The following is a 22,509-nucleotide window of genomic DNA, read 5'->3' on the forward strand; positions in this document are numbered from 1 at the left end:
TGGAGAAGAATTCCATTGGCTGACATCTCATCTGAGGACCAGACATGCAGTGTTTCTTCCCCTGGTCATTGGCATCAGACTGACTGCCTCAATTGGACTTGCTGGTGGTGCTTTGGGACAATCTCTCTATACAGCTAGACTTATCGAGAATCAACTTCAACAGTCCATCGACTTCATCTCTGACAGCTTGGAGTCCCTCCAGAGACAGATAACTCTCTCGCCAAGGTGGTACTCCAGAATTGTCATGGCCTTGACTTAGTACTTGCGGCACAAGGTGGAGTTTGTTTAGCATTACAAGAATAATGCTGTTTTTTCATAAATGAATCTGGACTGGTAGAACAAAATGTTGATACCCTGCATAAACTTAGCCGTGACATTAAGAATTCCTTTTCCTCTTTCAGTACTAACTTTTGGTTTTCTTCCCCTCTGACTTCTTGGCTTTTACCTTTTCTAGGCCCCTTGATGACTGTTGTAGTTCTGTTACTGATTGCTCCTTTCCTCATTCAATTCCTCAAAAAGCGCATACATGACATTATAAATGTTACAGTTCAGAAAGTTTCTGTTCATCCCTATTCTGTTGTCTCTATGACAGACATGACATCCTTTGCTAACATAGACCCATAGACACTGTTCATTAATAAAAGAAAAGGGAGGAATTGTGGGACTATGTGAAAGCCTGGTAGAGCTTAGGGAGCTCTCCCATCCTTGTGATGGAGGTCTGGAAAGATACCCCAATTTTCAGCCTCTACCTTCTAGGGATGGAGCTAATAGGGGAATGCTTTCCATGACTCAGTTTCCTCTTGTTAGTTAGTCTCTCAAAGCTTCACAAAAGCCTGCATCCTCTCACACTTAGTTCACTCCCTTGCTAGCAAACCAAATGGCTGCCTGCTTGTAAGTTCACTTAGAGTTCACTATAAGTTCAACACCCTTTGATCACACACATAAGCATACTCCATCACAAGCCTTGCCAGTACCCTGGCAGTGAGACCCCCACACCTATTTCCTTGTCTTTGAATCTATGATTTACATCAAGCTTTGCCCTTCTCTGCTTTATCTCACCTTACTGGTTTAACTACCATGTTTTTCTTAATAACTTTAGACTATTAACATGTCTTGCATCATGGAAACTAATTGCTTTGACCTTTCTGTATCTCATCAATTCTTGTCATTCATACCCCTCTCCACCATAGGGGTAGCTGACCTTTAAGAACCCTGTAATTTCTGACAGATTTGAAAAATGTCCTTTGTTCTGTTTGCTATAAAACTCTGTGCTTACCACAAATAAAGTGGAAGTTCATACCTGAACCTCTTCTGGTGCTTTTTATGCATCTTGAGGTGCTTTGAACCCTAGACAAGAAGGTCAGCAGCTTACCTCAGGTTGAGAGGCCACCCAAGTGAGCACCAGCATAAACCAAGGGGCCTATGACTTTAGTAGCTTTTGCCTGAGCTTGATAGCTAACATGCAGGTGGGATAAAAGTATTGTCTAGAAGAATGGTGTCAGAGTTGAGAATAGGACTAGAGAGCTGGATCAGGGAAGAGAGTAGCTCTAAAATATGAGGAAAGTTTATAAATACCCTTAACTTTAAACCCCATCAATCTGACTTAGGGCTCATATCTATCCATATTTATCATAGGATCCTGTGTAACGTCTGCATCCCTGTATATCTGAGTTCACAGTTCATGGTCACAGCTGGGAACATTCTAGGCTACACTCATTTGAGGACCAGTCTTTTTTGAATGGCAGAGTAGGTTGACCCAGCCTCTCTTGGGAGATTAGAGGAGTCCCTACCATTGCTATTCTACATTGAAGGCAAAGTCTTGTAGAGAAGGGCTTACTATGATGTTCCTGATGGAAGTGACCAGTGATGCTGAAGAGATGGATCTATTAGAGGTCTAGGCCCCTCTTATCTATGTGGGAATCCAAGTATTCCCTGACTAGAGCAGCACCTAAACAGACTACACACACACACACACACACACACACACACACACACACACACGCCACTTCAATTTACTGGTAATTTCAAGTGGGAGTGTTCAGGGAGAAGGTACCTCTCGGAAAATAGGAGTGGTTACAGGTGTGGCATTGAAAGGTGTAGGCAGGGCTTGGGTTTTAAAAAGCTGGATATTTTGAGCTTTCACTCTCTCTCTGCCCAGATCACCATGTGATCACCATGTAAGCCCCCTCTCTCTTTCTCTCTTTCTCATGCCCTAACATGTGAATGTTCTCTAATAAAGTTTAAGATACCTGAGTATTCATGCCCTCTTCTCAGTTCTTTGTTCAGAAAACACTTGACAGACTTTATAATGTTGGGGAAAAATTTTTGTTCCCCTTTCCCCTTATTCAGGAGCACAATTACCAGACCAGTAGGAGAAAAATTGTAGAGGAGGGGCCAAAGAGGAACCCCTGTGGAATATTATGACTCATTTATAAATTGACAGAAGGCTGCTGATAAGGACAAAGGAGAGGTGAGTTCCCCTTTGCACTCACCCCCCACAAACCCATCCTCCAGACCAGAGATGGCTTATTTGGGGAAAGAGGAATGGCCAGAGACAAAAAGACCCCCTTGTGGAGTTAAACTCATCAAACAAGATTCCAAGGCTCAACCTTTTGTCAGAACTCAGTGGAGAGTCATCTATATCCAGCCTTATAGGATCAGAGCTATAGAAAGTTTCAAGTTGTGGTTTTGGTGTGTGTGTTTAGCTTTTTTGCTGGTTCATTTGCAGGCTGTGTTTGTTTCTGATTTGAAATAAAAGGGTTTTTTTCTTTTTTACTTTACACCACTGAATATGATATTAGAAGTGAGTTTATAGAATATGGTCCCTACTCATGAGATACAGCACATGTACACATGTATCCATAAGTTAGGAGAAATATATATCTTAAAGTAAACGTGTACAATAGTCTGCAGTGACTCGATAAGTACAGTAAGCAAATAGAAAGACCTAAAAAAGTCAACATAAAGTAATCAAATTTTTTCTCCTTAGACCTAGATACCCTACTTACCCTCAGCCACTCTAAGGCTAACCTTGTCAGATAAAGTAAGGACTACAAAAGCTGGATAAGGGCAAGAGGCCAGAATACTTTAATAATGGCTCCTTTGGTCTCTACAAAGTCACTCCATCATTTGGGGTCTTAGGGAATCATGGGATTCCCTCATGATGGGCCTGGACCTCTAAAACATCCCTTTCTACAGCATTACTGGTCATATCCATCAGGAACAGCATAGTGGACCCTCTTATGGGTCTTGAAAGGACCTTGCCCTCAATGTGGAGCCTCTCTGAAGGGAGGCTGTGTCAACATACTCTTCCACTTAAGGAAGATAGGTCTTGAAATAAGTTCAGCCTAAAATGTTCCTAGCAATGACCATGGAATTCAAGCTTGGACCTACAGTGATGCAGAAGTTACTCAGGCTCCTGTGCTGAATATGGTTCCCAGGTCAAATCAATGGGATTTACAGTGAATAATATTTATATACCTTTTCCCATCTTTGGGAGCTACTCTTCCTTGATCCAGCTCTCTAGTCCTATTTCTAACTCTGATATATGTGTGTGGGAATGGTGCTGGGGGCTGAACCTGGAAGCTCAGAGCCTCAGTTTTGAAAGTCTTTCTTTGTATAATAATTATTATCCAACTGTTTATTAGCAATTTCCCCAAGAATGCTGTACAGAAGTTAAAACCAAGCTCAGAAGGCAAACACTCAACTGTGACAATTTGGTGAGTAGTAAAAGGTGGTAGTCTGAGGTCACCATGGTCAATAGGAACTTCAGGGCCACTGGCAAACCAGCACTGGCCTATTCCATACTTGACTGGGTATTTCTGCAGGGCCCCAAACGCAGGTGATGAGAGCACAGTGTGAGGCTGCTGTAAAAAAAAATATATATATATATCAACAGTGGAGCTTCCTCCAATGTGTTGGGGACCGGGCTCAGACCAGCCTTTTACACATAGCAAAGCAACACACTATCAAAGTGAGCTATTTTACTGATTCCGCACTGCCTTGTTGTCATTTAATCAAAACTATCATTCAGAAGCTACTCAGTGTAATGATGCCTTCCCCAGCTTCATCCCCATGCCCCAGGCTCCCATCACCCACGCTTAAATCTCCTTCCCTGCCTGGCTCAGACACTTGAGGGAGAACACAAGGTCAAGGTGAACCCAAATGCTGACTAATCTCAATGATCCTTACCAGAGCTGACTTATTCTACCCAAAATGCTGAGCTTTCTGTTTGAGTAGGAAAATGGCCCCAGCCAGCAGCCTGGGTATCTGGTAAACACCAAAGTGATTATGATCCAGATACTGGAAGAAGCCTGTGTTGGTTCAGTATCTGAGCAAGGCTCTATTCCTCCAAGACATCGAGGGAAGGGGGAGAGTCCATGTTTGAAATGTGCCAGATGCCCAGGTACTTGGCCTGAATGTCAAGGTAGCCAGGGTTCTGCAAGCCACAGACACAGAGCTGAAGAGTAGAACCCCTAATAAACATTGAGACACATCATCCTGAATCCCAGAAAATTTCTCTAGTTAAAGAGACATGATGACAGCACTGCTGAGACACCCCACTTTTAGTGATGTGGATTCTATGTACCCCCTGTCCCTAACAATATAACTGGAGGAAATTGTGACCAGGACTAGTAGTGCTCTCTACCTCTCCCCACCTATTCACCCCATCTTCATCCCCACATATGCCTGGGGTGCTCAGCCTCATTCTCCCTTCTCTCCCCAGGGGCTGGGAGTGGCCCCCACCTTGTAGTCATCACTGGTGACCCCCTCTGCAGACCCGAATGTGCTGTGGTTGGCCACGTTGCCATCCCCTCAGGGGTGTCCACCTCGTTGCCCTGCTGGCTGCTCCAGCGGTCACCCCTCATGTACTTCCCAGACATGTTGTTCTAGAGCACACTGGCCACAGGGTCCAGCCGCCACCATCTGTGGTCATGTCACAGAAGGTCTGGTAGGTGTCTCCATTCTCAGTGTGGAGGTAATATGGGCCATATGCAGGAGGGAGAGTCCAGGGTCACCTGTCTGAGTGCTGTGGTCACCCAGGTCCAGGACAAGAGGCCTGGGAGGGGATAGAACCTCTTGTATGCCCACACATGGCCTCCTTGTGTGGAAGAAAGTCTCTGGGGTTGGTCAGCTGTGGGCAGAGGTGGGAGAGCCTTTAATCAAGGAAACTCACTAGAGGTTGTACAGCAGACATGCTGGGAAGGCACATTGGTGTCTCCTTAAGTGCCACCACACTGAGTGTCATCAGGAATAGTGATTGAGTCCCCAAGCTTAAGTACTGCCATTGAGACTAGGCTCCACACTAAGCCTCATTGTCCCTGTGGAGTCTCCCAGGTGGAGCTGAGTTGAGGAAGGTGAGCTGCAGGTGCCTTTTTCTCCTTCAGCTCAGCTGTGTCTAGCTAAGACAGGCCTCAGTGAGAGGTCCTGTGGATCCCTCCACACCCCCTGCTCCAGGGCAGTGCTGTTTGATTTCCTTGAAGCTGTGAAAGGAAGACAGAGGAGTGGCACAGGCTCCATCTTCTGGCATCCAGTCACCAGGCAGGACTGCAGCTTGAGAAACAAGGATCCTTTTCAGGAGATCTGGTCGGTGATGATGTCGGCTTTCTGGCAGGGTGATCTCCAGGAGAAAGGTAATGGACCAGTTCTTTCTTGCTCATGCAAGGGACGACATGAAGTAAAGACATTGGGGAGACCTGCAGCATGCTTAGATCTCAAATCTCATTTATTAGCAGGTGGGAAAAGGTTTAAATAGAAAACCAAACAAGGAACATTATTCAAATATGTCAGAAATTACAGGTTTCTTAAAGGTCAGCTTGCCCCTATGGTAGGGGGCTGGTATGACAAGAACTGATACAGATACATAAAGGTCAAGATAATTAGTCTCCTGATGCAGGCATTTAATTACCCAAAGGCATTTGAGGGGAGAATAGGGGTTGAACCAGTTAAGGCAAGATAGAGAGAAGATAAGCAAATTAAGGACATCAAAGGGCACTACTAGGGGTGTGTGATCAGGTGTGTTCTCCTCTGATCAGAAGGTGAGGTGAACTTTGAGTAAGCGAATCTTAAAGTAGGTGGCCATGTGGCCTGCAGTTAATGGAGAGAAGTATTGAGGTCTCTGTGGGCTTGAGAGACTAACAAGGCGAGTTTAGTCTGGGAGACTTTTTCCCTCTTGGCTCACCTCTATGACAAGAGAGACTAACAAGCGGAGTGTCTATCCAGACCTCCATCCAAGGATGGGAGAGCTCCCCTATGCCCTACAAAGCTATCACATAGTCCCACATGACACCATTCTTCCTGCCACTGCCTCAAGCCCTCCTCTGTCTGCTAGACTTTCTACCCCACTGCTCAGTACAGACTGACTCTGAATTGCCCCCATTTACTGATTAACAACAGCTGCTATCATGTTGGCTCTGGTGAGGGAGGGAAGCAGTGGTAGGAACACAGTTCTCCTCTGTGCCTCGAGATTGTGGTCAGAGGAGCAGCAGATCTGGGAGGTGTCCTGTCCTGTCCATCCACACCAGAGCTCTCTCATCCACACAGAGATACAGGTGACATCATAAGCTGCTCAAGGACCCCTTCTAACCAAGCCTTGGAAACACAGTATCCCCCAAGACATGTCACATATGCTCTTGGTGTGGCTTCTGGGCACCCCCAAAGCCCCTCCATATCAGCACTTGGGCATCAGCACCTTTACTGTTTCCTTCTTGCCCATCTCCCCCCCCCCCCCCACACACACACCAACAGGGAGGTATGTGCTGCTTTCCCAGGGACTCGCTTGCACTCCACCCCCTGGTGGTCACAGAGAGGAACAGAAGAAAGCAGCATCTAGTTAGTGTCCTCTAAGGGGGCAAGAGGCACAGGGTCACTGGCTGACTTTCCTGTGCCTCCTCCAACCTCACCCTGATCTTCTAGTCAGGAACCCTAGTGCTATGTGATGGACCTGTGGTCTTCTGGAACCTCATGGGACAGCCCAGCCAGAGGCAGACTGAAAAAAAACCAGTAGATGGTCCCTTTCCCTGAACCCACCTTCATGCCAGCCCCCACCTGAGCTGCCATCTCTGCCCCCCACAGGGTCTTATTAAGGTCAGAATCACTCTCTTCCAAGCAGCATCTCTCACCAGAATGCCTCAGGAGCCCAGGCCAGGCCAGGTGCTGAGACTCCCTGCCAGGTGCAGCCTCAAAGCTCCTGCCTGTGCAGAGGTGCTGCTGTGGGGACTATGTCCCCTTTATGGGGACAACAACACCTGATCCTTGCCCTTCCTGTCCCTTCTTGCTGAACCCCCTGCAAAAAAACAGACATGTATCAGCTGGTGGAGGGACTGTGAGTTTGATCACACAGCGGACATCACACATGATGGTGGAGGCACCTGCTTTGTCATACAAGCACATGGGGAACAGACCAGGAATGTGGGACCCTCAGTTCTTCTATGTACCCTCCCTTACTCCCTCCACCAGAGGCTCCAGCACCTCTGACACAGGACTGTTCAGACCTCACTCCACTGTCACTCTGATTATCTCTGTGAGAGCTGCCTGACCCTCATCCCTGAAAGCCCTGCTTTATCCACTAGATCCATTCCAGGCCTCTTAGATCCACTCCTGGCCTTTCTTCATATTCCTATCAGCATGTGGAACTCACTGTTACTTATTATTACCACTCTTAGTAGTCCTTTTAAAATAATTTTTTATCTTCCCACCTACACCTCAAGGACATCTTTGATGAATCAAACCCAATTGCAAGGAAGACTAAAGCAGAAAAAAACCAAGGGGACGACATCAAATTGAAAAGCTTCTTCACAGCCAAAGAAACTATTAAACAAAGAGACCCCTCACAGAATGGGAGAAGATCTTCACATGCCATACATCAGGCAAGAAACTAATCACCAAAATATATAAAGAGCTCAGCAAACTTAGCACCAAAAAAGCAAATGACCCCATCCAAAAATGGGCAGAGGATATGAATAAAACATTCACCTCAGAGGAGATCCAAAAGGCTAACAAACATATGAAAAACTGCTCTAGGTCACTGATTGTCAGAGAAATGCAAATTAAAACAACACTAAGATACAACCTCACTCCTGTAAGAATGGCATACATCAAAAAGGACAGCAGCAACAAATGCTGGAGAGGATGTGGGGACAGAGGAACCCTTTTACATTGCTAGTGGGAATGTAAATTGATACAGCCTCTGTGGAGAGCAGTCTGGAAAACTCTCAGAAGACTTTCCATATGATCCAGTAATTCCTTTCCTGGGATTATACCCCAAGGACTCCATAACACCCAACCAGAAAGAGGTGTGTACTCCTATGTTCATAGCAGCACAATTCATAATAGCTAAAACCTGGAAGCAACCCAGGTGCCCAACACCAGATGAGTGGCTGAGAAAGCTGTGGTATATATACACAATGGACTACTATGCAGCTATTATGAATAATGAACCCACCTTCTCTGACCCATCTTGGACAGAGCTAGAAGGAATTATGTTAAGTCAGCTAAGTCAGAAAGATAAAGATGAGTATGGGATGATCCCACTCATCAATAGAAGTTGAGTAAGAAGATGTGAAAGGGAAACTAAAAGCAGGACCTGACCAAATTGTAAGTAGGGCACCAAAGTAAAAACCCTGTGGTGAGGGGTAGACATGCAGCTTCCTGGGCCAGTGGGGGGTGGGAGTGGGTGGGAGGGATGGGTCACAGTTTTTTGGTGGTGGGAATGGTGTTTATGTACACTCCTAGAAAAATGTAGTCATATAAATCACTAGTTAATTAATATGAGAGGGGGAAAAGTAATTGTATGTCTCGAAGATTTTTAAAACACAGACTGAGTCTTTTAAATATATAGGCTGTGTATTTGATTTGCAGACTCTCTCAAAAGCCTAGACCAAGTAGATCAGAAGCAACCAATAGCACAGCGATATACAAGATACTGGGTACTGTACAGCAAACCATAACAAAAGGACTTTTCAAAGTTAACCCAATTACCAAATAATGTGATGATAACATTAACTATCGATTGTCTTTTTGAACCTTAAGACAGCAGGAACCTCACATCTCCACTATAGAGCCCCTACTTCCCCCAGTCCTGGAACCCTTGGATAGGGCCCACTTTCCTGTATGCCTCTCCCAATCCATGTCAAATAATATTTCATCTGCCGATCACAACCTAATCAACGCAACGATTGCCACCTCAACATGCTTTACTTCAGACTGTGTCCAGAGACTTCACGTGTGGAATGACAACCCTTCAGCTTCATTACTCAGGTGAGACCTTTCCTTTCATAGTATACTCTAATTCCATCTCAGGTGGTTCACTTTCTAACAAAGTCCCAAAACCTAGATATACAAAACCTAGATATCCTAGTTTCTGTGTGAGAGAGCATATGTTCACACGTTTTCATAAACTACTGCAAAATATATACCTGAAAGCAGAAGTACACTAGAGTTTGCAGCGAGTATCCCCCTAACACTTCCTCTCCACTATTCCAAGCTTTGGGTCCATGATTACTCAACAATTTGTTTGGCTTCGTATGTTAACTCTCTTTTCAGTCACCAGGTTCCAGATGTCATAAGGATGCTGGCCAGGCTTCCCTGGACTGAAGACCCCACCAATGTGTCCTGGAGCTCAGCTTCCCCAGAGACACAACCCTACAAGGGAAAGAGAGAGGCAGAGTGGGAGTATGGACCGACCAGTCAACGCCCATGTTCAGCGGGGAAGCAATTACAGAAGCCAGACCTTCCACCTTCTGCAACCCACAATGACCCTGGGTCCATGCCCCCAGAGGGATAGAGAATGGGAAAGCTATCAGGGGAGGGGGTGGGATATGGAGATTGGGTGGTGGGAATTGTGTGGAGTTGTACCCCTCCTACCCTATGGTTTTGTTAATTTATCCTTTCTTAAATAAATAAAAAAATAATAATAATAAATTTTTATCAGAGCACTGCTCAGTTCTGGCTTATGGTGGTGTTGGGCATTGAGCCTCGAACTTTGGACCTTTATGGAAAAGCAAACTTGCTCACTCCCCTCGATTTCACTGTTATAACTACTTTAAAATGACCAACGCAGGACCAGCAAAATCACTTACTTGAACAATGCACTACTTTGCCATGTTTCTGACCCAGGCTCAAACCTGGCCCCCTTAATGTCCTTCATCCCAAGGGAGTCTCAAGTGTGACAGCACACTAGCTTTTGACACCCACACGCCTGGCTGCTCCAGTGCTGCCCACTGCTGCCCCCTGGGTCTGCCACTTGTCCTTGTTCCTTCAGTGCCAGCCCTGCTCATGTCCTGACGCTAACACCTCTCTCTGTCTCTCTCAATCCACATCTCTCTCTCTTTGTGTGTGTCAATGTAAACTCTCCTACTTATATGAGATAAATAAAATAAATCTTTCTTTATAAAATAAAATCATGCTAGTGGGAAAAGAGCTCATTTGGTGGTAGAGCAATAGACTTTCATCTCTGAGGATCCAGGTTTGATGGGCCAGAGTGATGCTTTTTTCTTGTCTCTTCTTTCTGGTTTATATTAAACTCTTTTATATGCAATAAAGAAAAAAATCTTTAAAAAATAATGTCCCATTGCATTGAAGGAAGCATTGTTGTTATAGTCTCTTTAAATTTTTCTCTCTACTTTGTCTCTCTGTCACTAACTAAAAAAAAAAGTATAAAAGTAAATAAATAAAGTTGGGTCTGGGAAGCAGCACAATGAGTAGTGAGCTGAACTTGGAAGCACTACGTCTTGAGTTCTTATTAAAATCATTTTATTTGCTTATCTATTTGTTTATTTTGGATAGGGACAGGGAAATTGAGATGGAAGGGGGAGATAAAGAGGAAGAGAGACAGACATCTGTAGTTCTTGGCACTGCCACATAACTTGTGAAGCTTTCCTACTGCAGGTGGAGACCTGGGGTCTTGAACCCAGGCCCTATGTTCTGTAATGTGTATGCTCAACCAAGTGTACCACCACCCAGTACAGAGGTCTCAAGTTTTATGCCTGTGCCAGAATGGTCCTTTGGATTTATCTGTGAATCTATCAATCTATCATCTCCTTATTTTCTGTTAGTGAATATATATATGTGTATATATATATATACATATATATGTATATATATATATATGTATGTACAAAGTCAGATGGGGGAAGAGAGAGTAAGAGAGAGAGAGACTACAATACTGAAGCTTACTCCAATGTGGTGGGAGCTGGGCTTGAATCTGAGTTGTGCATATACCAAACAGTGCAATATCCAAGTAAGCTATTTCACCATTCCATAAAATCTTTTTAAAAATTATAAAAGCAATGCCTTATTCAGTGGAGTTAAAATACCATGGTAGGTCTGTCCAGAGTTCTTGATGTCTATGGTTAAAGAAATTTTGGGCCTGACAAAATAGCTTCCTTGGATAGTGCACCGCATTGCCATGTGCACATCCCAGTGCCCAGTCTCCACCACATTGGAGGGTGCTTCCAATATCTGTTGGAGTATAGAGTGAAATAGCTAACATTTTCCCAGGGATGAGCCTTGGGCTGGGTTGAGCAGCGCTCTGTAAACTCTGAAACAAACACTACACAGACCCTAGATAACAGGAATTCCTTCACATCCATGCACCCAACATCTGCTCTCTTGGGCTGGTCCTTATGGAAGGTGGTTCCAGGGGAGTCCTCGGATTGCTGGCTGGATTCTGCCAAGTTAGATGGTGGTCAGGTCTGGAAGAAAAGAAAGGACTGAGAACCAGAGAGGCCCCTATGCCTCATCCACCCAACATGCCATTTGTGGATCATTCAAATATAGTTCCCAATATTAATGTCCCTTTACTTTTAATTTATTTTATCTATTTACTTATTTTTATTATGATAGAGACAGAAAGAAATAGGATGATATGGGGGAGAGTGAGGAAGAAAGAGAGACACCTGCTGCACTGCTCCACCACTTGTGAGCTTTGTCCTACGGGTGGGGACCAGGGCTTACACTTTGATCCTAGTGCATGGTAGCTTGCACACTTTACCAGTTTTGTCAACAGCCAGCCACATTAATTTTTCAAAAAGGATTTATTGGGGGCCAGTTGTTGGCACACTCAGCTAAGCATACACATTTCCATGTGTTAAGACCATGCTTTAAACTCCTAGGTCTCACCTACAGGGGAAATCTTTGTGAGCAGTGAATCAGGTCTTCAGGTGTCTCTCTGTTATTCTCCATCTCCATCCCCCCTCCCCTCTAAATTTATCTCTATCTTATCAAATAAAGAAAAAAAAAGGAAAAAATGGCCATCAGGTGCAGTAGAGTTATTGCACAGTCACTGAGTCCCAGTGATAATCCTGGAGGCAACAATAATTAGATAAAGCATTTATTTTATGGCTGGGCAGTGTAGAGAATACATCTCATCATGTTTAAGGGCTTGGGTTCATTCTCCTAGACCTCACCTGTATGGGGGAAGTTTTATGAGCAGTGAAGCAGTGTTGCAGATGTCTGTCAGAGAAAGAGAGAGAGAGAAAGAAAGAGAGAGAGATATAGATAGAGAGAGAGAAGTCAGGTAATCAGGTATGTTCTGGAAACAGTAGAATTGTGCAAATATACAACCTCAGTGACAACCCTGTTGGCAGAAAATTCATTTTATTTATTATATATAAGAAAGTGTGTCACATGAGACACAGAGAAAGAGAATACAGAGCATCATATGGGGCTGGGAATTGAACCTGGGGCCTCAGACACTCAAGGGCAATTGAACTATTGCCCTAGTTGCCAGTACTAATGTCTTGACTGATAATGTATTTCCTAACTGGTGAGAGCCATCACTAAACCCAGTGAGGGAATACAACATTTTATTATCTATAGCAATTAAAAAAGATTTATTTATGAGAAAGAGAGGAGAGAAAGGAAAGGGAGAACCTGAGCATCACTCTTGCACATGAGATGGCAGGGTGGGTCAAACTTAGGACCTCATCCTCAAGAATTCAATGTTTTATCCACTGTGCCACCTCCAAAACCACTCTCTAGAGAGTTTTTATATGATAGCTACAGAAAGAAGTCAAGAGGGAAACGGGAAATAGAGAGGGAGAAAGAGAGACCTACTTGTGAAGCTTTCCCTCCTAGGTGGGGATTGGAGGTTTGAATCCAGGACTTTGTGCATTGTAATATGTGCACTCAAGCAGATATGTTATCACCAAGCCTCTCTGGAGATTTTGATTAACTGTAATTTAATATTTGTAACATAAAAGTGCTTCAATTTTTTTCTCACTCAACTTTATTTTTACTTTATTTTTAATTTTTTATTTATAAAAAGGAAACATTGACAAAACCATAGGATAAGAGGGGTACAGCTTTGCACAATTCCTACCACCATAACTGTATCCCATCCTTTCCCCTAATAGCTTTCCTATTCTTTAACCCTCTGGGAGTATGGACCCAGGGTCATTGGGCCATTGTGGGGTGCAGAAGGTGGAAGGTCTGGTTTCTGTAATTGCTTCCCCGCTGAACATGGGAGTTGACAGGTCGATCCATACTCCCAGTCTGCCTCTCTCTTTCCCTAGTGGGGAAGGGCTCTGGGGAAGCAGAGCTCCAGGACACACTGGTGGGATTGTCTGTCCAGGGAAGTCTGGTCGGCATCATGTTAGCATCTGGAACCTGGTGGCTGAAAAGAGAGTTAACGTACAAGGCCAAACAAACTGTTGACCAATCATGGACCTAAGTGCTGGAATAGTGCAGATGAAGAGTTGGGGGTGGTCCTCCATTTTGTAGATAGCTAGTAGGCATATTTTAGTTAAATTCCAAAGGGCCTGTGGCTATACTAGTTTTTTTTTTTTTTTCCCTTTTTCTTTTTGCCCATGAGCCTGAAATATGATATGTCAGTGGATCCAAGTTATGATGCCATGGCTGGAGAAAGGACCAGAAAGCTGGATCAGGGAAGAGAGTAGCTCCCTAATTTGGGAAAGGGGTATAAATATTATTGACTGTAAACCCCATTGATTTGATGTGATCTGGGGTCCATAATTAGCTTAGGAGCCTATGTGACCTCTGCATTCCTGTAGATCTGAGCTCACATTCTGTGGTCATGAGTAGGAACATGCTGAGCTGCCCCAATTTCAGGACCCATCTTCCTCAGGTGTAGCATACAGTATGTTGTCCATCCTCCCTTCAGAGGATGGAACATACTCTACCGTTGTTGATCCAAGCTGACAGCAAGGTCCTATGGGGGTCCACAAAGGGGTCTATTTTGTTGTTCCTGATAGAAATTATCAGTAACAATGGAGAGAGGGATTTATTTGAGGTCTAGGCCCATCAAGTCTGTTTGTGAACCTCAGGACTCCCTGATTAGTGCCCCTGGTAGAATTGCCTGATAGTGACTAAAAAGTCATCATTAAAGTATGCCAGTCTCTTGCCCTTATTCAGCTTTTGCAGTCCTTGCTTTGATAAGGTTAGCTTTGGAGTGAGTGAGAGAACTGTAATAGGAGGTAGGTGAGGACGGTATCTAAGACTAAGTAGACACTGTTTCATTAGGAACTTTATACTGACTCAGTGCAGACTATTGTGTATTTTTGCTTTCAGGTATATATTTTGCCCTAATTTATGGATACATATGAACATATGCTCTATCTTATGGGACTCGGTCTATATCTAGGTTTTGGGACTTTGTTAGGAAGTGAACCACCTGGAATGGAATTAGAGAATCCTATGAAAGGAAAGGTCTCACCCGAGTAATGAGACTGAAGGGTTGGCATTCCATGCCTGACGTCTCTGGACACACTTCTGAAGTGAAGCATGTTGAGGTGGTACTCGTTGCATTGATTAGGTTGGAATCAGCGGATTCAATATCATTTGGCTTGACTTGAGAGAAGCATGCAGGGAAGTGAGCCCCACCCCAGAGGTTCCAGGACTGGGGGAAATATAGGCCCTATAGTGGAAGCATGAGGTTCCTGCTGTCTTAGGGTTTAAGAAGACAATAGATAATTATTGCTATAATCACATTCTCTGAAATTGGTTTAACTTTGAAAAATCCCTTTGTTAGGATATAATGTGTCATACACAAAATCACCATATATTATGTCCTTTGACATCATTTGTATATAGCTGTACCCCAGTTGCTTCTGTTCTCTCTGGACTAAGCTTTTGAGAGAGTCAACATATCAAAGACTCAGACTATGTATTAAAAAGACTCAGTCTGTGCTTTAAAAATTTTGAGACATTCAATCAGTTTTCCCCCCTCATATTACTTAAATAGTGATTTATATGACTAAAAATTAATAGGAGTGTACATAAACACCATTACCACCACCAAAAGACTGTGTCCCATCCCATTCTTCTTCCCCATCCCCTCCATGAAGATGAACATCAACTCTCACCCTCAACCCAGGGTTTTTACTTTGGTGTCCTACTCCAAATTCAGTCAAATTCTGCTTTGATTTTTCTTTTCTGTTATTTTTTCTCAACTTCTGTTGATGAGTGGGATCATTCCATACTTATCTTTATCTTTCTGACTTAGCTCAATTAACATAATTCGTTCTAGCTCCATCCAAGATGGCTCAGAGAAGGTGGGTTTGTTGTTCTTAATAGCTGCATAGCTATAACAGTATATACACAGTTGTATATACCACAACTTTCTCTGCCACTCACTTGTTGTTGGGCACCTGGGTTCCTTCCAGGTTTTAGCTATTATGAATTGTGCTGCTATGAACATAGGTGTGCACATATCTTTTTGGTTAGGTATTACGGAGTCCTTGGGTGTATATCCCTAGAAGAGGAATTACTGGATCATATTGGAAGGTCCATGTCTAGCCTTTTGAGAGTTCTCCAGACTTCTCTCCACAGAGGCTGGACCAGTTTACATTCCCACCAGCAGTGCAGAAGGGTTCCTCTGTCCCCACAGCCTCTCCAGCTTTTGTTGCTGCTGTCCTTTTTGATGTATGCCATTCTTATAGGGGTGTGGTGGTATCTCAATGTTGTCTTTATTTGCATTTCTCTGACAATCAGTGACCTGGAGCAATTTTTCATGTGTTTGTTCTGGATCTCTTCTGTAGTGAATGTTCTGTTCATATCCTCTGCCCATTTTTGGATGGGGTCATTTGCTTTTTTTTCTAAAATATTTATTTATTCCCTTTTGTTGCCCCTTTTTATTGTAGTTACTATAGTTTTTGTTAATGATGTCATTGTTGGATAGGACAGAGAGAAATGGCGAGAGGAGGGGAAGACAGAGGGTGAGTGAAAGATAGACACCTGCAGACCTGCTTCACTGCCTGTGAAGGGACTCCCCTACAGGTGGGCAACCAGGGGCTCGAATTGGGATCCTTAAGCTGGTCCTTGTGCTTTGTGCCATGCACGATTGACCTGCTGCACTACTGTCCGACTCCCATTTGATTTTTTTGTTGCTAAGTTTGCTGAGCTCTTTGTATATTTTGGTGATTAGTCTTTTGTCTGATGTGACAATCTTCTCCCATTCTGTGAGGGGTCTCTTTGTTTGTGTGATAGTTTCTTTGGCTGTGCAGAAGCTTTTCAGTTTGATGTAGTCCCATTGGTTTGTTTCTGCTTTAATTTTCCTTGCAATTGTGTTTGTTTCATCAAAGATCTCCTTGAGGTTTATTTGGGAAAGTGTGCTACCAATATTTTTTTCTAAGTATTTGATAGTTTCTGGTCTAACATCAATGTCCTTGATGCATTTGGAGTTGATTTTTGTTTCTGGCGATATAAGGTGGTTCAGTTACATTCTTCTGCATGTTTCAAGCCCATTTCCCCAGCACCATTTATTGAAGAGAGACCCCTTCCTCCATTTAATACTTTGGGCTCCCTTATCAAAGATAAGATGGCCATCGGTGTTGGGGTTCTGGGCTTTCAGTTCTGTTCCACTGGTCTGTGTTCCTATTTTTGTTCCAGTACCAGGCTGTTTTGACAATGATGGCCTTATAATATAGTTTGAGATCTGGGAGTGTGATGCCTCCATTTCTGTTTATTTTCCTCAAGATGGTGTTGGCAATTCTAGGTGTTTTCTGGTTCCAGATAAATGAGTGTAGTTTTTGTTCTATCCTCTTAAAGAAGCTTGGTGAAACTTTGATGGGTATCATGTTAAATTTGTATATGGCCCTGGGTAGAATATTCATTTTGATGACATTTATTCTTCCAATCCATGAGCATGGGATGTCTTTGCATTTCTTGGTATCATTTTTCTATTTCTTTGAATAGTGACTCATAGTTTTCAGTATACAAGTCTTTCACATCTTTGGTCAGCATTATTCCTGGGAATTTTATTGATTTTGCTGCAACAGTGAATGGGATTGATTTCTGGATGTCTTCTTCTTCAGATTTGGTGTTTGCATAAAGAAATGTCACTGATTTTTGTACACTGATTTTGTAGCCTGACATCCTGCTATACTGTCTAACAAACTCCAGTAGTTTCTGCTGGATTCTTTAGGTTTTTCTATGTATACTGTCATATCTGCAAATAGTGTGAGCTTGACTTCTTCCCTTACAATCTGTATTCCTTTGATTTCTTTCTCTTGCCTGATTACTATGGCAAGAACTTCCAATACATTGTGGAAGAGTAATGGTAATAATGACAAACCTGTCTAGTCCCCAGTCTGAGGGGGGATACTATCAGGTTCTATCCATAGAGTATGATGTTGGTTGTAGGTTTGCTATATATGGACTCCACTGTCTTTAGGATTTTCCCATCTCTTCCCATTTTTTGTAATTTTTTTCTTTTTTTAATTTATTTACTTAAGAAAGGAGACATTAACAAAACCAAAGAATGAGAGGGGTACAATTCCACATAATTCCCATAACCCAATCTCCACATCCTACTCCCTCCCCTGATAGCCTTCCCATTCTCTATCTCTCTGGGAGCATGGATCCAGGGTCCTTGTGGGTTGCAGAGGGTGGAAGGTCTGGCTTCTGTAATTGCTTCCCCGCTGAACATGGGCGTTGACTGGTCGATCTATACTCCCAGTCTGTCTCTCTCTTTCCCTAGTAGGATGGGACTCTGAGGAAGTGGCGCTACAGTATTCATTGATGGAGTCTGTCCAGGGAAGTCTGATCAGCATCCAGAACCTGGTGGCTGAAAAGAAAGTTAACATACAAAGCAAAACAAATTGTTGAACAATCATGGACCTAAAAACTGTAATAGTACAGATGAAATGTTGGGGGTATTCCCTGCATGCTCTTGTGTACTTCTGCTTTCAGGTATATATTTTTCCCCTAGTTTCTGGGCACGGGTGACCTATGCTCTATTTCAGGGGACCTGGACTATATCTAGGTTTGGGGACTTTATTGGGGAGTGGAACGGCTGGAATGGAATTAGAGAATACCATGAAAGGAAAGGTCTGAACAGAGTGATGAAGCTGAAGGGTTGTCATTCCACACGTGAAGTCTCTGGTCACAGTCTGAAGTGCAGCATGCTGGGGTGGCACTTGTTGTGTTGATTAGGTTGTGATCCGCAGATACAATATTATTTGATTTGAATTGAGAGCAGCTTGCAGAAAAGTGGGCCCCACCCTAAGGTTACAGGACTGGGGGAAATATACGCTCTATAGTGGAAATGTGAGGTTCCTATTGTATTAGGGTTCAAGAAGACAATGGATAGTTATTGTTATCATCACATTATTTGGTGATAGGGTTAACTTTGGAAAGTCCCTTTGATAGGGTTTGGGGTATAGTACCCAGCATCTTGTATATAGCTGTGCTACCAGTTGCTTCTTTTCTCCCTGGTCTAGGCTTTTGGGAGAGAACATATCAAAGACAGCCTATGTATTAAAAAGACTCAGTTTGTGTTTTAAGAAGTTCTAGACACATCATCAGTTTTTTGCCTCTCGTATTAATTAAATAGTGTTTTATATAATGTTCACACTTTAATAGGATTGTACATAAACACCACTCCCACCACCAAAAGAGTATGTCCCACCACCCACCCCCATCCCACCCACCTTCCACCATGCCAGGAAGCCCAATGGCCACCCTCCCCTTCACCACAGTGTTTCTACATTGGTGCCCTGCTCTCGATTTAATCAGATCCTGCTTTTAGTTTCCCTTTCTGTTCTTCTTTCTCAACTTCTGTTGATGAGTGGGGACATCCCATACTCATCTTTATCTTTCTGACTTAGCTGACTTAACAGAATTCCTTCTAGCTCTGTCCACCAAGATGGGTCAGATAAGGTGGGCTCATTGTTCTTAATAGCTGCATAGTATTTCATTGTGTATATGTACCACAGCTTTCTCAGCCACTCATTTGCTGTTGGGCACCAGGGATCCTTCCAGGTTTTAGCTATTATGAATTGTGCTGCTATGAACATAGATGTAAACATATCTTTTTGGTTGGGCATTATGGAATCCTTGGGGTATATCCCCAGGAGAGGAATTACTGGGTCATATGGAAGGTCTATGTCTAGCCTTGTAAGAGTTCTCAAGACTACTTTCCAGAGAGGCTGGACCAATTTCCATTACCACCAGCAGTGTAGAAGGGTTCCTCTGTCCCCACAGCCTCTCCAACATTTGTTGCTGCTGTCCTTTTTGATGTATGCCATTCTCAAAGGAGTGAGGTGGTATCGCAATGTTGTCTTTTTTTTTGCATCTCTCTGACAATCAGCGACCTGGAACAGTTTTTCATATGTTTGTTAGCCTTTTGGATCTCCTCTGAAGTGAATGTCTTGTTCATATGCTCTGCCCATTTTTGGATGGGTTAATTTGCTTTTTTGGTGCTAAGTTTACTGAGTTCTCTGTATATTTTGGTGATTAGTCTCTTATCTGATGTTTGGCATGTTAAGATCTTCTCCCATTCTGTGAGGGGTCTCGTTGTCTGTGTGATAGTTTCTTTGGCTGTAGAAGCTTTTCAATTTGATGTAGTCCCATTGATTTGTTTCTGCTTTAGTCTTCCTTGCAATTGGGTTTGTTTCATCAAAGATGTCCTTGAAGTTTAGGAAGGATAGTGTTTCACCAATGTTTTCCTCTAAGTATTTGATAGTTTCTGGTCTGACATCCAGGTCTTTGATCCATTTGGAGTTGATTTTTGTTTCTGGTGAGATAAGGTGGTTCAATTTCATTCTTCTGCATGTTATAACCCAGTTTTCCCAGCACCATTTATTGAAGAGAGCCTCCTTCTTCCACTTAATCCTTTGGGCCCCCTATCAAAGATTAGATGTCCATAGGTGTGGGGGTTTTTGTAATTTTTTGAGCATGAGTGTGTGTTGGATTTTGTCAAAGGCTTTCTCTGTATCTGTTGAGATAATCATGTGGTTTTTGGCTTTGCTTTTATTGATGCAGTGAATGATATTGATTGACTTATGTATGTTGAGCCAGCCTTGCATTCCCGGGATAAATCCCACTTGGTCATGATGAAAAATATTTTTCATATACTGTTGTATCTGGTTGGCCAGGATCTTGTTCAATATTTTGGCATCTATGTTCATCAGAGATACTGGCCTGTAGTTTTCCTTTTCTGTGTGTCCCTATCTGCTTTTGGTATCAGGATGATGTTGGCTTCATAGAAGGTGGAATAGAGTGTTCCTGTTTCTTCGATCTTGTGCAAAGGTGTTAGAAGTATAGGTATTAACTGTTTCCAGAAGTCTTTGTAGAATTCATTTGTGACACCATATGGTCCAGGACTTTTGTTGCTGGGAAGATTCTTAATAACTGTTTCAATTTCTTTGTCTGTGATTGGTGCATTTAGGTTTTGTAGTTCTTCTTGGTTCAGTTTTGGAAGGGCATGTGTCTCTAGGAATTATTCCATTTCTTCCAGGTTCTCTAGCTTGGTGATGTATAGTTCTTCATAGAAATTTCGTATGATTTTCTGGATTTCTGTGGTGTCAGTTGTGATCACTCCTCTATCATTTACAATTCTATTGATTTGGGTCTTCTTCCTATTTTGTTTAGTGAGTCTGGCTAGGGGTTTGTCAATTTTGTTTAATTTTTCAAAGAATCAACATTTGGCTTCATTGATCTTTTGTATGGTTCTCTCATTTTCGATGTCGTTTATTTCTGTTCTAATTTTGGTGATTTCTGTTCTTCTGGTTGCTTTAGGGTTCCTTTGTTCCTCTCCCTCTAAGTCCTTGACATGTGCAGTATGGTCGTTTATTAGAACTTTTTCTTGTTCTTTAATATGTGATTGTATGGCTATAAGTTTCCCTCTTAGTACTGCTTTAGCTATCTCCCAAATATTTTGATAGCTTGTTTCTTCATTTTCATTTGTTTCTAGGAACATTTGAATTTCTTGCCTGAGAGCCTCTCTGACCCAGTGGTTCTTAAGCAGCATGTTGTTGAGTTTCCAAATTCTGTGACTTTTTAAAATATCTTATTTTTTTAATTTTTAAAAATATTTATTCCCCTTTGTTGCCCTTCTTATTTTATTGTTGTAGTTATTATTTTTGTTGTTATTGATGTCATCATTGTTAGAGAGGACAGAGATAAATGGAGAGAGGAGGCGAAGACAGAGAGGGGGAGAGGAAGATAGACACCTGCAGATGTGCTTCATTGCTTGTGAAGTGACTCCCCTGCAGGTGGGGAGCCAGGGACTTGAACCAGGATCCTAACCAGTCCCTGTGCTTTGTGCCACATGCACTAAAGCCATTGAAATTCTGTAACATTTAGTAATTTTTTGTTTGTTGTTAAATGTTAGCTTTACTCCACTGTAGTCTAAGAAGATACTTGGGATGATTTCAAAGCTCTTGAATTTGTTGATACTGTCTTTGTGGCTTAACAGTTGGTCTACCCTTGATTATGTGCTGCGTGTATTTGAAAATAATGTGTATTCAATTTTTTGGGGGTGAAGAACTCTGAAAATGTCCAGGAGGTCTAGTCTGCCCATATCTTCATTTAATTCTTGTTTCTTTGTTGATTCTCTTTGTTGAGCTGTCTAAGTGTGAGAGTGGGGTGTTAAAATCACCCAGTATTATTGTATTACTATTTTTATTACCTTTATTTATTGGACAGAGACAATCAGAAATTAAGAGGGTGGGGGAGATAAAAAGCAACAGAGAAAGAAAGACACCTGAAGTGCTTCCCCATTTGCAAAGCTTTCATTCTGCAGGTGGGGACTGGGGGCTCGAACCCGGGTCCTTGTGTACTGTAACATGAGCGCTCAATGAGGTGCACCACCACCTGGTCTCTGTATTACTATTGATGTATTTTTGTAGTTCTTTCAGTAGGTGTTTGATGTATTTAGATGGTCCCTCATCGATGTTAACAATTGTTAAATCTTCTTGGTTGATTGATCCTCTAATCATATATAATGGCCTTGCCTATCTTTTATTACTTTATTTAATTTAAAGACTATTGTGTCAGAGATGAGAATGACTGTTCCTGCCCTTTTTTGTGGTCAATTGGCCTGTAGGATAGTTATCCATCCTTCACTTTAAGCCTCTGTTTGTCTTGTTGGGTCAGGTGGGATTCTTGCAAGCAGCAAAACACAACCCAGCAAGGATGGATTATGTTTTCTGATCTATCCTCCCACTCTTTGCCTTTTAATGGGTGAGTTTAAGCCATTGACATTTATTGATATTATGGATAGAATGTATTGTAGTGCCATTATTCAACAATTTTTATTTGCTCTGA

At 42.7% G+C, this 22,509-nt stretch overlaps 1 pseudogene; it reads right to left on the bottom strand.

The window, feature by feature from the left end:
- Positions 1–3,702: 3,702 nt before the first annotated feature.
- The window catches only part of LOC103128081 (uncharacterized), a 39,502-nt pseudogene continuing 20,695 nt past the window's right edge, over positions 3,703–22,509 (bottom strand).

The sequence above is a fragment of the Erinaceus europaeus genome, chromosome 9, assembly GCF_950295315.1.
Source record: "Erinaceus europaeus chromosome 9, mEriEur2.1, whole genome shotgun sequence".
Classification (NCBI taxonomy): domain Eukaryota; kingdom Metazoa; phylum Chordata; class Mammalia; order Eulipotyphla; family Erinaceidae; genus Erinaceus; species Erinaceus europaeus.